At 46.8% G+C, this 4823-nt stretch overlaps 1 long non-coding RNA gene across 2 annotated transcripts; it reads right to left on the bottom strand.

Moving 5' to 3' along the window:
• Window positions 1-720: 720 nt before the first annotated feature.
• Window positions 721-4823, bottom strand: LOC137063610 (uncharacterized). Of its 2 annotated transcripts, none has more exons than XR_010901406.1 (8): window positions 4728-4823; window positions 4425-4514; window positions 3823-4026; window positions 3371-3444; window positions 2945-3129; window positions 2503-2700; window positions 1454-2428; window positions 721-854 (listed from the first exon to the last, which is right to left on the bottom strand). It is a non-coding gene; the product is annotated as an uncharacterized lncRNA (long non-coding RNA). The 2 variants fall into 2 exon arrangements; XR_010901407.1 differs by having other exon boundaries at window positions 2549-2700.

Below are 4823 nucleotides of genomic sequence, written 5' to 3'. Positions count from 1 at the left end.
ACTTCAAACCTTTCCAGACGAGTGCTGGCTTGGGGGGAGATGTTGTAATTTTCCCTAACCTAACCTAACCCTAACCCTAACCCTAACCCTAACCCTAACCCTAACCTAACCTAACCCTACCCTAACCCTAACCCTAACCCTAACCCTAACCCTAACCCCAACCCTAACCTAACCCTAACCCTAACCCTAACCTAACCCTAACCCTAACCCTAACCCTAACCCTAACCCTAACCCTAACCCTAACCTCCTCATTGAGACAGTGAGACCAGCATTTACCAACGAACGCGTGGCACAATTGTTACAGGGCAATGCAAAAAATTGGTGCTACACCACACAGTTAATTCTGGAACAACATTACGAATCTACCATCGAATTAACTCTCGAAAAAATCCGCACCCAGACCAATCGAGATGACTGGTCCGAAGCCTTTGAAGTGGCCTCACACTGGGCTAACAGAAATTACAGAGGCAGAGTTAGCGCTGAAGCCATTGAGCAGGCGGAAGCTCTAATTACAGCGGAACTTCCGCCTAACGGTGACACTTCGACACAGAATGTCGAAGCAGAGCCTCCAGCGAGCGAACCCCCTCGCACTTACGCCTCAGTGGTCGCTTCCACCAGTCGGGCTCTTTCACAGACTCGACCGCAACCTTCAGACCGTCCCCCCGTTAGTGCCAACCCTGTAAAAGAAAACGTTAGCCACCAAAACGTGTCAGTACAAACCTCTCCTACACTCTGCCCGCAGCAGCGCGCTGTCACACCCCCTCCAGCCAGAGGGGACTGGTCTTTTGAGGACGAAGCCCCTCCTCAGGACCTCCACGAAGCCCTTCAGCCCATACAGGCTGGGGCTCTGGAACCTATAGAGCAGAGAAAAAAGACACATAAGAGCCGTCACCTATCACGGGTGGCGGAAAACTCTTCCACCGTCTCGGTGCCTCAGAGCCGCCACGACATAATCGGGGCGGAAATCTCTGATCAGACTCCATCTCCACAGAGCTGTCACGAAAACCCTGTGATGGAACTCTCTGTTGGGACTTCCCCACTTCGGGAGGTGGACCCACGGGTTAACAATATGGCGTCCACCCCACGAAGGGAAGAGACTGTACCGGAATCTGATGGCCCAAATCGCCCTCAAAGATCACCCTCACCTCTTTCATTGTTCCTTAAAGAACTTGAACCTCTGGCAGGCCCAAACCCAAAGCGGGTAGAGCAGGGTGAATCTAGTGCTTTAAAACAGACATCATTGATTGATCTAGATACAGTTGAGTCACCATCGGCACGACAAGCAATACTGCCTCCAGTAACGGCATCACAGACCGTGACATCACCCACGGCTGCCGATAGTCCTGCTTCTAGCTCCCTGAACCGCCCGCTACGTCATATTAGCACAAACAGAAAATTTATAGATTGGAGCTTGACAATTAAAAAGAAAACAGTCATAATTGGTGACTCTAACCTGTCAAGGTTCCCCCAACATGATGATCCTGACCTCCAGATTGACTGTTTCCCGGGGGCAAAATTCCAACACGCGAGCAACCTGTTGGAAAAGGCTACGGTCTCTGTGGTCCCAGATCACATCATCCTGGCCTTTGGGATAAACAACCGGAAACAAAGGCACAAATTGAGAGCCATCGCAGAGATTAAAAAAGCCTATCAAACAGCGAGAAAGTACCTGCCACACACAGCTGTAATAGTGCCACTAATTAACTTTTCCAGAGCACTACCGCTGGCCGAACGGGAGATGATAGAGCACATGAATCACTTCATCAGTAAAAATATGAATTCCATCCCCCTTCTGGCAGCGACACACTTCCGAGTGGAAAATGACGGTGTCCATTGGAGGCCGGCTACGGCAAAGACACTGTTTTCCCACTGGATGGAACATTTAAACTTCTAATGCCCAAAAGCCCAAAATGTGGTTCTAAGAAACTCATTGTGAATCTATCAAAATCACTTACCTTAACACAAGACCAAACCTCTGTCTTAGAAAAGGGACTCTCTTTCATTCCCACCCCTCCCAAATGCCTAAAAAAAGAACTCTTGGCTGACATACAGTCTTACCACCGCAGGCTCAAGCTGGAATCATATTTTGAGGGCAAAAAGAACCATAAAGATAAGGTTCCTTTCACCCACCCATCTGGTTGGGAGCCCCCATTGTCCAGCCTGCCAAAAGAAATCGGCAAAACCATTAAAGCTGATAATTACGCCTTTAAGAGCCTTCATTGGGGCATCGGCAGAACCCCCAACCTCACTACTGGGGAAAAGAAAGCCCTAAAAGAGCTACGTGAAAACAACAGTATTGTCATCAAACTCGCCGATAAAGGCAACGCTACAGTCATTCAAGATAGGGCACATTATATAGGGGAGGGCCTTAGACAGCTGGCAGTAAGTGAGCATTACCGTCCACTCGAGGATCCAATCTTCCCAGAGACTGAAAAGGAAGTAAGAGGTATTTTAGAAGATATGGTGCACAAGAAAATCATAAACAACAAACAAAGGCAGTACCTGATGGGTGAGGGCCCACCCAGGCCGAGAATTTTCTATTTATTACCAAAAATCCACAAGGAACCAGAAAAGTGGAGCGTGCCCTTTATAGTTCCACCCGGCCGCCCAATAGTTTCCGACTGCAATAGTGAAACGTACGGCACCGCGGAGTACATCGAATACTTCCTGAACCCTCTCTCGACCAGGCATCCAAGTTACCTTAAAGACACATACGATTTCATTTCAAAAATAAGCAAACTTAAAATTCCAGCCAATTCCTTTTTGTTTACCATCGACATAGACAGTTTGTACACCAATATTGACACCCCCACTGGCCTAAGGGCAGTCAAAAATTTCATGCAAAAATATCCTGACCCCCATAGACCGGACGAATATCTCATTAAATTATTGGAAATAAACCTCACGAAAAACGATTTCGAATTTGATTCTAAATTCTACTTACAGGTCAAGGGAACGGCCATGGGGAAAAAGTTTGCGCCGTCATACGCCAACATTTTCATGGCGGATTGGGAGCAAACGGCCCTCGCTTCCTCCGCCTTGAAACCGTTTGCGTATTATCGTTTCTTGGATGACATCTGGGGAGTTTGGACCCATTCGATGGAGGACTTTCTCGCTTTCATCTCGCATCTAAACACACACCAGGAATCCATTACAGTTAAGCACAGTATAGACAGGTCAGAGGTCAACTTTTTGGATGTCGTGTCATACAAGGGGCCAAGGTTCGCAGAAACGGGTCACCTTGACTTTAAGGTCTACTTTAAGGAGACCGACACGCATTCCCTGCTGCATAGGGATAGTTTTCATCCAAAACACACTTTCAAGGGTATTATTAAATCACAGCTATTAAGATTTAAAAGAATCTGCTCACAGCCCAGCTCGTTCCAGGAAGCCACACGGACCCTGTTCCAGGCACTTAGGTACCGTGGCTATGGGAGATCCTTCCTGAAAAAGATTTTAAAACATTTTGATGAGCCAAAAAAACAACATACAGAAGAGACACACAATAGAGATAAGATCATCCCTCTAACGGCACTTTATTCCAAACAGTGTGTTTCTCTTAACTTGGCCATCAAAGAAAATTTTCTTAAATTTTTGGGACCCACAAAGTATCTGCAGCACCACAGGCCAATTGCGGCCTACAAACGCAATGAAAATCTCAAGGACATATTGGTCCAGAGTAAATTAAACACTCTCAAACCCCAAGGTCGCGTTGGTCGCTGCAAATACTTTGTACAGACAAAATGGGTAATGAGCAGATTTAACAAAAAGATGTTTAAGATCCCTGCACCTCTGACCCATGAATCGTCTAACTGCGTGTACCTGGCTTTCTGTTCAAGATGCAGGAGACAATACGTTGGCCAAACGAAAAATGAACTCCGTGTTCGGGCTTATCAACATGCACACAACATTTTGCATGCCGTTGATAAGCGCCGACACCTCGTTCAACACTTTCTGGCCCACGGGTTGTCCTCGTTCAGAATCACCGCACTCCAGTCTGATCCAGCGTGGTCCCTAAAGGAGAGACTTAGGGCAGAAAGCACCTGGATCAGACGCTTGGACACGGTGTACCCGAGAGGCCTTAATGAGGCCTAAATTATTATCCTTCTCTGTACTTACCGTCATGATGATATGGACACACCCGTATCACGCCTAAACCTACCCAGATACCCCTGACTAATAAGTATATAGACATACCCACATCACACCTAAACCTACCCAGATACCCCTGGCTAATAAATATATAGACATACCCACCCCACACCTAAACCTACCCAGATACCCCTGGCTAGTAAATATATAAACATACCCACATCACCCCTAAACCTACCCAGACACCCCTGGCAATGTCACCAGGGGGTCTACAGCCCTCTCATCATGCTAACCCCCACCACAAAACCCTACCTAAAACCTACCCCTCTTACCTGGGGTCCAGATGGGTCAACCCTCGACTCCGCACCCCGCGTGGATCCAGCCCGGCCTGGCGTACCCCTCGTGGACGTAACCCTGGATTCCTGCAAAAAACAGAGAAAAAAATGATGAGTGGTTATATAAAATATAGTGTGGGTTAAATAACATAAATGGTTAATATAGTAAATAAATAAATAAACTGATGTGATGATACATACTTATCTGGCTTATACAATAATAAAATAAAAAAGAATGAAATTTATTATAAACATAATGGCACTAGCAGGACATGGTAACGTTGTTGGCTATCTTTGGACCTGGGCCGCCTTTAGTGGTCAGTAGAAGGCTGGACCGTGCACAACCATTTCAGGGACCTTAGGGTCCCTGATCTTGGATTTTTCATTCCCCTAACC

Source organism: Pseudorasbora parva, chromosome 24 (assembly GCF_024679245.1).
Source record: "Pseudorasbora parva isolate DD20220531a chromosome 24, ASM2467924v1, whole genome shotgun sequence".
Lineage (NCBI taxonomy): Eukaryota > Metazoa > Chordata > Actinopteri > Cypriniformes > Gobionidae > Pseudorasbora > Pseudorasbora parva.
Note: the sequence above shows the minus strand (reverse complement) of the source record. Positions and strands in the feature narration are given on the sequence as shown.